This window comes from Carassius gibelio, chromosome A11, assembly GCF_023724105.1.
Source record: "Carassius gibelio isolate Cgi1373 ecotype wild population from Czech Republic chromosome A11, carGib1.2-hapl.c, whole genome shotgun sequence".
Taxonomy (NCBI): Eukaryota; Metazoa; Chordata; class Actinopteri; order Cypriniformes; family Cyprinidae; genus Carassius; species Carassius gibelio.
Window position 1 is genome coordinate 24,543,223 of NC_068381.1, and position 13,056 is coordinate 24,556,278.

General features: G+C 46.7%; 4 non-coding genes across 4 annotated transcripts; all 4 read right to left on the bottom strand.

Annotated features, from left to right (window-relative positions):
- Nucleotides 1–1,013: 1,013 nt before the first annotated feature.
- On the bottom strand, nt 1,014–1,085 carry trnae-cuc (transfer RNA glutamic acid (anticodon CUC)). Its single transcript has one exon. It is a non-coding gene; the product is annotated as a tRNA-Glu (tRNA).
- Nucleotides 1,086–3,801: 2,716 nt separating this feature from the next.
- On the bottom strand, nt 3,802–3,873 carry trnae-cuc (transfer RNA glutamic acid (anticodon CUC)). Its single transcript has one exon. It is a non-coding gene; the product is annotated as a tRNA-Glu (tRNA).
- Nucleotides 3,874–5,610: 1,737 nt separating this feature from the next.
- On the bottom strand, nt 5,611–5,682 carry trnae-cuc (transfer RNA glutamic acid (anticodon CUC)). The gene has a single exon. It is a non-coding gene; the product is annotated as a tRNA-Glu (tRNA).
- A 4,136-nt stretch (nt 5,683–9,818) lies between these two features.
- Nucleotides 9,819–9,890, bottom strand: trnae-cuc (transfer RNA glutamic acid (anticodon CUC)). The gene has a single exon. It is a non-coding gene; the product is annotated as a tRNA-Glu (tRNA).
- Nucleotides 9,891–13,056: the final 3,166 nt, after the last annotated feature.

Below are 13,056 nucleotides of genomic sequence, written 5' to 3' on the forward strand. Positions count from 1 at the left end.
CATGTGTGAGTCAACAAACATGTCCCTTGAATGCATGCAACACTATATATTTCAGTAAACCGTCCCTTCGGATGATTCTTGTATTGCCAAATTATTATCACATTGTTACAGTCACACACCAAAAGCAACAGGCCACTACAAAACCCTGCGCCCACACTGGCCACATTTATGGAAAGTGGCCCACAAGCTTGTGGCCAGTTAAAGCTGGCCAGTTCCCATATGGTCTAGCAGTTAGGATTCCTGGTTTTCTCGTACGCAGCCAGGGGTTGACTCCAGTTTTTCCTCTAGATAAAGGTTGCCGTGTGTGTTTTCAAATGGATGACACGAGTATTTTCACTTGGACAAGAGCTTAATTACCAGTTTGAGGAATCAATTCTGCAATCACAGGAATCTGCCCAAATACACTGAACCCCCGGGTTGAGTGAAAAAACAGATTCCCTGAATGCATACAACACTATATAATTCAGAAAACCGTCCTTTTGGATAATTCTTGTTTTGCCAAATTATTATCACATTGTTACAGTCACAGAACTAAAGCAACAGGCCACTACAAGGTCCTGCGCCCACGCTGACCACATGTATGGAAAGTGCGCCAGAAGCCCATGGCCAGTTTAAAGTGTCCAGATCCCATATGGTCTAGCGGTTAGGATTCCTGGTTTTCACCCAGGCGGCCCGGGTTCAACTCCCGGTATGGGAATGCATGCTCCTTTTTGCTTCCCTCCTCAAAAATCCAGCAAATCTTCCTGCACCAGAAGTGACTTTTTGGCCAGCAGTAGAGCTACAGAACCCTGATATGTCGAGGTTCTGACTAGCCCTTAGCCCCTTCGATAGCTCAGCTGGTAGAGCGGAGGACTGTAGGTTGGAGTGTTGGCCATCCTTAGGTCGCTGGTTCAACTCCGGCTCGAAGGAGGTGTTTTTTCATGTTCCCACCAATGTTTTGGCTTGGAGCTGGCTTTCTCACAGCTGTCAGCAGAGCTTGAATTCGCAGTCCACAATTGGAAGGCAAAAGAGCTTTCCCTGACCGGGAATCGAACCCGGGCCGCGGCGGTGAGAGCGCCGAATCCTAACCACTAGACCACCAGGGAGGGATGGTGGGCTGGAGGGCTCGTGGGCTGCTGGGCTGGTGGGCTGGAGGGCTGGAGGGCTGGTAGTCTGTTCTCCTGATAACAAGGTGAGAATGAGCAGACATCAATGCTTGCCACCGTCACATCGAAAACCAACAACTCTGTAACAATCGGGGGTCTTTACTTTTGGTGGGCCAGTGGCGCAATGGATAACGCGTCTGACTACGGATCAGAAGATTCTAGGTTCGACTCCTGGCTGGCTCGCTCTGTGCTTGTTTTTCTCCGGCTTATTTTGTTGTTGTGTTTTTTTTCTCCAAAGTCCAAAAGAAAAGGCAACTCTCTAGGCATTCTTCTATTTTTTCCAAAAAAAGGCACATTCTGCACACCCATTCCGATGTCTAGGGGAGACACGGACATGCAGTCTCACAAAATGCAGGCTGGTGGGCCAGTTGATTCTAGAATGAACAATTTCATCGCTACTCTGTAACCGCTTTACTACTTTGAAGGGTGCAATGCCATGTGGTTTTGATGTCACAGGCTTGCCATTTTGAAGCCTTATCACTAATTGCCACCTGGACATTGAGAATAATTTGTAATCTGCATTAAACTGAACGAGCGAATAATCAGCATATTAAAAATTGGTCTCACTTTCATTATTAACCTCACAACATGTCAGTTTTGTACCTTGACAGACCGACGATAGGCAGTTTTTCCTCTAGATAACGGTTGCCATGTGTGTTTTCAGATGCATGACACAAGTATTTTCACCTGGACAAGACCTTAATTACCAGTTCGAGGTATAAATTCAGCAATCACAGGATTCTGGCCTAAAAACTGAACCATGTGTGAGTCAACAAACATGTCCCTTGAATGCATGCAACACTATATATTTCAGTAAACCGTCCCTTCGGATGATTCTTGTATTGCCAAATTATTATCACATTGTTACAGTCACACACCAAAAGCAACAGGCCACTACAAAACCCTGCGCCCACACTGGCCACATTTATGGAAAGTGGCCCACAAGCTTGTGGCCAGTTAAAGCTGGCCAGTTCCCATATGGGCTGGAGGGCTCGTGGGCTGGTGGGCAGGAGGGCTGGAGGGCTCGTGGGCTGGTGGGCTGGTGGGCTGGTGGGTTGGAGGGCTGGTAGTCTGTTCTCCTGATAACAAGGTGAGAATGAGCAGACATCAATGCTTGCCACCGTCACATCGAAAACCAACAAGTCTGTAACAATCGGGGGTCTTTACTAATGGTGGGCCAGTGGCGCAATGGATAACGCGTCTGACTACGGATCAGAAGATTCTAGGTTCGACTCCTGGCTGGCTCGCTCTGTGCTTGTTTTTCTCCGGCTTATTTTGTTGTTGTGTTTTTTTTCTCCAAAGTCCAAAAGAAAAGGCAACTCTCTAGGCATTCTTCTATTTTTTCCAAAAAAAGGCACATTCTGCACACCCATTCCGATGTCTAGGGGAGACACGGACATGCTTTGGTATTGCCATTCGTCTCACAAAATGCAGGCTGGTGGGCCAGTTGATTCTAGAAAGAACAATTTCATCGCTACTCTGTAACCGCTTTACTACTTTGAAGGGTGCAATGCCATGTGGTTTTGATGTCACAGGCTTGCCATTTTGAAGCCTTATCACTAATTGCCACCTGGACATTGAGAATAATTTGTAATCTGCATTAAACTGAACGAGCGAATATTCAGCAATTTTGCGGATTAAAAATTGGTCTCACTTTCATTATTAACCTCACAACATGTCAGTTTTGTACCTTGACAGAAACCGTCCCTTCGGATGATTCTTGTATTGCCAAATTATTATCACATTGTTACAGTCACACACCAAAAGCAACAGGCCACTACAAAACCCTGCGCCCACACTGGCCACATTTATGGAAAGTGGCCCACAAGCTTGTGGCCAGTTAAAGCTGGCCAGTTCCCATATGGTCTAGCAGTTAGGATTCCTGGTTTTCTCGTACGCAGCCAGGGGTTGACTCCAGTTTTTCCTCTAGATAAAGGTTGCCGTGTGTGTTTTCAAATGGATGACACGAGTATTTTCACTTGGACAAGAGCTTAATTACCAGTTTGAGGAATCAATTCTGCAATCACAGGAATCTGCCCAAATACACTGAACCCCCGGGTTGAGTGAAAAAACAGATTCCCTGAATGCATACAACACTATATAATTCAGAAAACCGTCCTTTTGGATAATTCTTGTTTTGCCAAATTATTATCACATTGTTACAGTCACAGAACTAAAGCAACAGGCCACTACAAGGTCCTGCGCCCACGCTGACCACATGTATGGAAAGTGCGCCAGAAGCCCATGGCCAGTTTAAAGTGTCCAGATCCCATATGGTCTAGCGGTTAGGATTCCTGGTTTTCACCCAGGCGGCCCGGGTTCAACTCCCGGTATGGGAATGCATGCTCCTTTTTGCTTCCCTCCTCAAAAATCCAGCAAATCTTCCTGCACCAGAAGTGACTTTTTGGCCAGCAGTAGAGCTACAGAACCCTGATATGTCGAGGTTCTGACTAGCCCTTAGCCCCTTCGATAGCTCAGCTGGTAGAGCGGAGGACTGTAGGTTGGAGTGTTGGCCATCCTTAGGTCGCTGGTTCAACTCCGGCTCGAAGGAGGTGTTTTTTTCATGTTCCCACCAATGTTTTGGCTTGGAGCTGGCTTTCTCACAGCTGTCAGCAGAGCTTGAATTCGCAGTCCACAATTGGAAGGCAAAAGAGCTTTCCCTGACCGGGAATCGAACCCGGGCCGCGGCGGTGAGAGCGCCGAATCCTAACCACTAGACCACCAGGGAGGGATGGTGGGCTGGAGGGCTCGTGGGCTGCTGGGCTGGTGGGCTGGAGGGCTGGAGGGCTGGAGGGCTGGTAGTCTGTTCTCCTGATAACAAGGTGAGAATGAGCAGACATCAATGCTTGCCACCGTCACATCGAAAACCAACAAGTCTGTAACAATCGGGGGTCTTTACTTTTGGTGGGCCAGTGGCGCAATGGATAACGCGTCTGACTACGGATCAGAAGATTCTAGGTTCGACTCCTGGCTGGCTCGCTCTGTGCTTGTTTTTCTCCGGCTTATTTTGTTGTTGTGTTTTTTTTCTCCAAAGTCCAAAAGAAAAGGCAACTCTCTAGGCATTCTTCTATTTTTTCCAAAAAAAGGCACATTCTGCACACCCATTCCGATGTCTAGGGGAGACACGGACATGCTTTGGTATTGCCATTCGTCTCACAAAATGCAGGCTGGTGGGCCAGTTGATTCTAGAATGAACAATTTCATCGCTACTCTGTAACCGCTTTACTACTTTGAAGGGTGCAATGCCATGTGGTTTTGATGTCACAGGCTTGCCATTTTGAAGCCTTATCACTAATTGCCACCTGGACATTGAGAATAATTTGTAATCTGCATTAAACTGAACGAGCGAATAATCAGCATATTAAAAATTGGTCTCACTTTCATTATTAACCTCACAACATGTCAGTTTTGTACCTTGACAGACCGACGATAGGCAGTTTTTCCTCTAGATAACGGTTGCCATGTGTGTTTTCAGATGCATGACACAAGTATTTTCACCTGGACAAGACCTTAATTACCAGTTCGAGGTATAAATTCAGCAATCACAGGATTCTGGCCAAAAAACTGAACCATGTGTGAGTCAACAAACATGTCCCTTGAATGCATGCAACACTATATATTTCAGTAAACCGTCCCGTCGGATGATTCTTGTATTGCCAAATTATTATCACATTGTTACAGTCACACACCAAAAGCAACAGGCCACTACAAAACCCTGCGCCCACACTGGCCACATTTATGGAAAGTGGCCCACAAGCTTGTGGCCAGTTAAAGCTGGCCAGTTCCCATATGGTCTAGCAGTTAGGATTCCTGGTTTTCTTGTACGCAGCCAGGGGTTGACTCCAGTTTTTCCTCTAGATAAAGGTTGCCGTGTGTGTTTTCAAATGGATGACACGAGTATTTTCACTTGGACAAGAGCTTAATTACCAGTTTGAGGAATCAATTCTGCAATCACAGGAATCTGCCCAAATACACTGAACCCCCGGGTTGAGTGAAAAAACAGATTCCCTGAATGCATACAACACTATATAATTCAGAAAACCGTCCTTTTGCATAATTCTTAATTCATAATTCAGCTGGAGGGCTCGTGGGCTGGTGGGCTGGTGGGCTGGTGGGCTGGAGGGCTGGTAGTCTGTTCTCCTGATAACAAGGTGAGAATGAGCAGACATCAATGCTTGCCACCGTCACATCGAAAACCAACAAGTCTGTAACAATTCCACAATTGGAAGGCAAAAGAGCTTTCCCTGACCGGGCATCGAACCCGGGCTGCGGCGGTGTAGGCTCAGCTGGTAGAGCGGAGGACTGTAGGTTGGAGTGTTGGCCATCCTTAGGTCGCTGGTTCAACTCCGGCTCGAAGGAGGTGTTTTTTTTCATGTTCCCACCAATGTTTTGGCTTGGAGCTGGCTTTCTCACAGCTGTCAGCAGAGCTTGAATTCGCAGTCCACAATTGGAAGGCAAAAGAACTTTCCCTGACCGGGAATCGAACCCGGGCCGCGGCGGTGAGAGCGCCGAATCCTAACCACTAGACCACCAGGGATGAATGGTGGGCTGGAGGGCTCGTGGGCTGGTGGGCAGGAGGGCTGGTGGGCTGGTGGGCAGGAGGGCTGGAGGGCTCGTGGGCTGGTGGGCTGGTGGGCTGGTAGTCTGTTCTCCTGATAACAAGGTGAGAATGAGCAGACATCAATGCTTGCCACCGTCACATCGAAAACCAACAAGTCTGTAACAATTCCACAATTGGAAGGCAAAAGAGCTTTCCCTGACCGGGAATCGAACCCGGGCTGCGGCGGTGAGAGCGCCGAATCCTATTTTTTCCAAAAAAAGGCACATTCTGCACACCCATTCCGATGTCTAGGGGAGACACGGACATGCTTTGGTATTGCCATTCGTCTCACAAAATGCAGGCTGGTGGGCCAGTTGATTCTAGAATGAACAATTTCATCGCTACTCTGTAACCGCTTTACTACTTTGAAGGGTGCAATGCCATGTGGTTTTGATGTCACAGGCTTGCCATTTTGAAGCCTTATCACTAATTGCCACCTGGACATTGAGAATAATTTGTAATCTGCATTAAACTGAACGAGCGAATAATCAGCATATTAAAAATTGGTCTCACTTTCATTATTAACCTCACAACATGTCAGTTTTGTACCTTGACAGACCGACGATAGGCAGTTTTTCCTCTAGATAACGGTTGCCATGTGTGTTTTCAGATGCATGACACAAGTATTTTCACCTGGACAAGACCTTAATTACCAGTTCGAGGTATAAATTCAGCAATCACAGGATTCTGGCCAAAAAACTGAACCTTGTGTGAGTCAACAAACATGTCCCTTGAATGCATGCAACACTATATATTTCAGTAAACCGTCCCTTCGGATGATTCTTGTATTGCCAAATTATTATCACATTGTTACAGTCACACACCAAAAGCAACAGGCCACTACAAAACCCTGCGCCCACACTGGCCACATTTATGGAAAGTGGCCCACAAGCTTGTGGCCAGTTAAAGCTGGCCAGTTCCCATATGGTCTAGCAGTTAGGATTCCTGGTTTTCTTGTACGCAGCCAGGGGTTGACTCCAGTTTTTCCTCTAGATAAAGGTTGCCGTGTGTGTTTTCAAATGGATGACACGAGTATTTTCACTTGGACAAGAGCTTAATTACCAGTTTGAGGAATCAATTCTGCAATCACAGGAATCTGCCCAAATACACTGAACCCCCGGGTTGAGTGAAAAAACAGATTCCCTGAATGCATACAACACTATATAATTCAGAAAACCGTCCTTTTGCATAATTCTTGTTTTGCCAAATTATTATCACATTGTTACAGTCACAGAACTAAAGCAACAGGCCACTACAAGGTCCTTCGCCCACGCTGACCACATGTATGGAAAGTGCGCCAGAAGCCCATGGCCAGTTTAAAGTGTCCAAATCCCATATGGTCTAGCGGTTAGGATTCTTGGTTTTCTCCCAGGCGGCCCGGGTTCAACTCCCGGTATGGGAATGCATGCTCCTTTTTGCTTCCCTCCTCAAAAATCCAGCAAATCTTCCTGCACCAGAAGTGACTTTTTGGCCAGCAGTAGAGCTACAGAACCCTGATATGTCGAGGTTCTGACTAGCCCTTAGCCCCTTCGATAGCTCAGCTGGTAGAGCGGAGGACTGTAGGTTGGAGTGTTGGCCATCCTTAGGTCGCTGGTTCAACTCCGGCTCGAAGGAGGTGTTTTTTTCATGTTCCCACCAATGTTTTGGCTTGGAGCTGGCTTTCTCACAGCTGTCAGCAGAGCTTGAATTCGCAGTCCACAATTGGAAGGCAAAAGAGCTTTCCCTGACCGGGAATCGAACCCGGGCTGCGGCGGTGAGAGCGCCGAATCCTAACCACTAGACCACCAGGGATGGATGGTGGGCTGGAGGGCTCGTGGGCTGGTGGGCAGAAGGGCTGGAGGGCTCGTGGGCTGGTGGGCTGGAGGGCTGGTAGTCTGTTCTCCTGATAACAAGGTGAGAATGAGCAGACATCAATGCTTGCCACCGTCACATCGAAAACCAACAAGTCTGTAACAATCGGGGGTCTTTACTAATGGTGGGCCAGTGGCGCAATGGATAACGCGTCTGACTACGGATCAGAAGATTCTAGGTTCGACTCCTGGCTGGCTCGCTCTGTGCTTGTTTTTCTCCGGCTTATTTTGTTGTTGTGTTTTTTTTCTCCAAAGTCCAAAAGAAAAGGCAACTCTCTAGGCATTCTTCTATTTTTTCCAAAAAAAGGCACATTCTGCACACCCATTCCGATGTCTAGGGGAGACACGGACATGCTTTGGTATTGCCATTCGTCTCACAAAATGCAGGCTGGTGGGCCAGTTGATTCTAGAATGAACAATTTCATCGCTACTCTGTAACCGCTTTACTACTTTGAAGGGTGCAATGCCATGTGGTTTTGATGTCACAGGCTTGCCATTTTGAAGCCTTATCACTAATTGCCACCTGGACATTGAGAATAATTTGTAATCTGCATTAAACTGAACGAGCGAATAATCAGCAATTTTGCGGATTAAAAATTGGTCTCACTTTCATTATTAACCTCACAACATGTCAGTTTTGTACCTTGACAGACCGACGATAGGCAGTTTTTCCTCTAGATAACGGTTGCCATGTGTGTTTTCAGATGCATGACACAAGTATTTTCACCTGGACAAGACCTTAATTACCAGTTCGAGGTATAAATTCAGCAATCACAGGATTCTGGCCAAAAAACTGAACCATGTGTGAGTCAACAAACATGTCCCTTGAATGCATGCAACACTATATATTTCAGTAAACCGTCCCTTCGGATGATTCTTGTATTGCCAAATTATTATCACATTGTTACAGTCACACACCAAAAGCAACAGGCCACTACAAAACCCTGCGCCCACACTGGCCACATTTATGGAAAGTGGCCCACAAGCTTGTGGCCAGTTAAAGCTGGCCAGTTCCCATATGGTCTAGCAGTTAGGATTCCTGGTTTTCTCGTACGCAGCCAGGGGTTGACTCCAGTTTTTCCTCTAGATAAAGGTTGCCGTGTGTGTTTTCAAATGGATGACACGAGTATTTTCACTTGGACAAGAGCTTAATTACCAGTTTGAGGAATCAATTCTGCAATCACAGGATTCTGGCCAAAAAACTGAACCTTGTGTGAGTCAACAAACATGTCCCTTGAATGCATGCAACACTATATATTTCAGTAAACCGTCCCTTCGGATGATTCTTGTATTGCCAAATTATTATCACATTGTTACAGTCACACACCAAAAGCAACAGGCCACTACAAAACCCTGCGCCCACACTGGCCACATTTATGGAAAGTGGCCCACAAGCTTGTGGCCAGTTAAAGCTGGCCAGTTCCCATATGGTCTAGCAGTTAGGATTCCTGGTTTTCTTGTACGCAGCCAGGGGTTGACTCCAGTTTTTCCTCTAGATAAAGGTTGCCGTGTGTGTTTTCAAATGGATGACACGAGTATTTTCACTTGGACAAGAGCTTAATTACCAGTTTGAGGAATCAATTCTGCAATCACAGGAATCTGCCCAAATACACTGAACCCCCGGGTTGAGTGAAAAAACAGATTCCCTGAATGCATACAACACTATATAATTCAGAAAACCGTCCTTTTGCATAATTCTTGTTTTGCCAAATTATTATCACATTGTTACAGTCACAGAACTAAAGCAACAGGCCACTACAAGGTCCTTCGCCCACGCTGACCACATGTATGGAAAGTGCGCCAGAAGCCCATGGCCAGTTTAAAGTGTCCAAATCCCATATGGTCTAGCGGTTAGGATTCCTGGTTTTCTCCCAGGCGGCCCGGGTTCAACTCCCGGTATGGGAATGCATGCTCCTTTTTGCTTCCCTCCTCAAAAATCCAGCAAATCTTCCTGCACCAGAAGTGACTTTTTGGCCAGCAGTAGAGCTACAGAACCCTGATATGTCGAGGTTCTGACTAGCCCTTAGCCCCTTCGATAGCTCAGCTGGTAGAGCGGAGGACTGTAGGTTGGAGTGTTGGCCATCCTTAGGTCGCTGGTTCAACTCCGGCTCGAAGGAGGTGTTTTTTTTCATGTTCCCACCAATGTTTTGGCTTGGAGCTGGCTTTCTCACAGCTGTCAGCAGAGCTTGAATTCGCAGTCCACAATTGGAAGGCAAAAGAACTTTCCCTGACCGGGAATCGAACCCGGGCCGCGGCGGTGAGAGCGCCGAATCCTAACCACTAGACCACCAGGGATGGATGGTGGGCTGGAGGGCTCGTGGGCTGGTGGGCAGGAGGGCTGGAGGGCTGGTGGGCTGGTGGGCAGGAGGGCTGGAGGGCTCGTGGGCTGGTGGGCTGGTGGGCTGGTAGTCTGTTCTCCTGATAACAAGGTGAGAATGAGCAGACATCAATGCTTGCCACCGTCACATCGAAAACCAACAAGTCTGTAACAATTCCACAATTGGAAGGCAAAAGAGCTTTCCCTGACCGGGAATCGAACCCGGGCTGCGGCGGTGAGAGCGCCGAATCCTATTTTTTCCAAAAAAAGGCACATTCTGCACACCCATTCCGATGTCTAGGGGAGACACGGACATGCTTTGGTATTGCCATTCGTCTCACAAAATGCAGGCTGGTGGGCCAGTTGATTCTAGAATGAACAATTTCATCGCTACTCTGTAACCGCTTTACTACTTTGAAGGGTGCAATGCCATGTGGTTTTGATGTCACAGGCTTGCCATTTTGAAGCCTTATCACTAATTGCCACCTGGACATTGAGAATAATTTGTAATCTGCATTAAACTGAACGAGCGAATAATCAGCATATTAAAAATTGGTCTCACTTTCATTATTAACCTCACAACATGTCAGTTTTGTACCTTGACAGACCGACGATAGGCAGTTTTTCCTCTAGATAACGGTTGCCATGTGTGTTTTCAGATGCATGACACAAGTATTTTCACCTGGACAAGACCTTAATTACCAGTTCGAGGTATAAATTCAGCAATCACAGGATTCTGGCCAAAAAACTGAACCTTGTGTGAGTCAACAAACATGTCCCTTGAATGCATGCAACACTATATATTTCAGTAAACCGTCCCTTCGGATGATTCTTGTATTGCCAAATTATTATCACATTGTTACAGTCACACACCAAAAGCAACAGGCCACTACAAAACCCTGCGCCCACACTGGCCACATTTATGGAAAGTGGCCCACAAGCTTGTGGCCAGTTAAAGCTGGCCAGTTCCCATATGGTCTAGCAGTTAGGATTCCTGGTTTTCTTGTACGCAGCCAGGGGTTGACTCCAGTTTTTCCTCTAGATAAAGGTTGCCGTGTGTGTTTTCAAATGGATGACACGAGTATTTTCACTTGGACAAGAGCTTAATTACCAGTTTGAGGAATCAATTCTGCAATCACAGGAATCTGCCCAAATACACTGAACCCCCGGGTTGAGTGAAAAAACAGATTCCCTGAATGCATACAACACTATATAATTCAGAAAACCGTCCTTTTGCATAATTCTTGTTTTGCCAAATTATTATCACATTGTTACAGTCACAGAACTAAAGCAACAGGCCACTACAAGGTCCTTCGCCCACGCTGACCACATGTATGGAAAGTGCGCCAGAAGCCCATGGCCAGTTTAAAGTGTCCAAATCCCATATGGTCTAGCGGTTAGGATTCTTGGTTTTCTCCCAGGCGGCCCGGGTTCAACTCCCGGTATGGGAATGCATGCTCCTTTTTGCTTCCCTCCTCAAAAATCCAGCAAATCTTCCTGCACCAGAAGTGACTTTTTGGCCAGCAGTAGAGCTACAGAACCCTGATATGTCGAGGTTCTGACTAGCCCTTAGCCCCTTCGATAGCTCAGCTGGTAGAGCGGAGGACTGTAGGTTGGAGTGTTGGCCATCCTTAGGTCGCTGGTTCAACTCCGGCTCGAAGGAGGTGTTTTTTTCATGTTCCCACCAATGTTTTGGCTTGGAGCTGGCTTTCTCACAGCTGTCAGCAGAGCTTGAATTCGCAGTCCACAATTGGAAGGCAAAAGAGCTTTCCCTGACCGGGAATCGAACCCGGGCTGCGGCGGTGAGAGCGCCGAATCCTAACCACTAGACCACCAGGGATGGATGGTGGGCTGGAGGGCTCGTGGGCTGGTGGGCAGAAGGGCTGGAGGGCTCGTGGGCTGGTGGGCTGGAGGGCTGGTAGTCTGTTCTCCTGATAACAAGGTGAGAATGAGCAGACATCAATGCTTGCCACCGTCACATCGAAAACCAACAAGTCTGTAACAATCGGGGGTCTTTACTAATGGTGGGCCAGTGGCGCAATGGATAACGCGTCTGACTACGGATCAGAAGATTCTAGGTTCGACTCCTGGCTGGCTCGCTCTGTGCTTGTTTTTCTCCGGCTTATTTTGTTGTTGTGTTTTTTTTCTCCAAAGTCCAAAAGAAAAGGCAACTCTCTAGGCATTCTTCTATTTTTTCCAAAAAAAGGCACATTCTGCACACCCATTCCGATGTCTAGGGGAGACACGGACATGCTTTGGTATTGCCATTCGTCTCACAAAATGCAGGCTGGTGGGCCAGTTGATTCTAGAATGAACAATTTCATCGCTACTCTGTAACCGCTTTACTACTTTGAAGGGTGCAATGCCATGTGGTTTTGATGTCACAGGCTTGCCATTTTGAAGCCTTATCACTAATTGCCACCTGGACATTGAGAATAATTTGTAATCTGCATTAAACTGAACGAGCGAATAATCAGCAATTTTGCGGATTAAAAATTGGTCTCACTTTCATTATTAACCTCACAACATGTCAGTTTTGTACCTTGACAGACCGACGATAGGCAGTTTTTCCTCTAGATAACGGTTGCCATGTGTGTTTTCAGATGCATGACACAAGTATTTTCACCTGGACAAGACCTTAATTACCAGTTCGAGGTATAAATTCAGCAATCACAGGATTCTGGCCAAAAAACTGAACCATGTGTGAGTCAACAAACATGTCCCTTGAATGCATGCAACACTATATATTTCAGTAAACCGTCCCTTCGGATGATTCTTGTATTGCCAAATTATTATCACATTGTTACAGTCACACACCAAAAGCAACAGGCCACTACAAAACCCTGCGCCCACACTGGCCACATTTATGGAAAGTGGCCCACAAGCTTGTGGCCAGTTAAAGCTGGCCAGTTCCCATATGGTCTAGCAGTTAGGATTCCTGGTTTTCTCGTACGCAGCCAGGGGTTGACTCCAGTTTTTCCTCTAGATAAAGGTTGCCGTGTGTGTTTTCAAATGGATGACACGAGTATTTTCACTTGGACAAGAGCTTAATTACCAGTTTGAGGAATCAATTCTGCAATCACAGGATTCTGGCCAAAAAACTGAACCTTGTGTGAGTCAACAAACATGTCCCTTGAATGCATG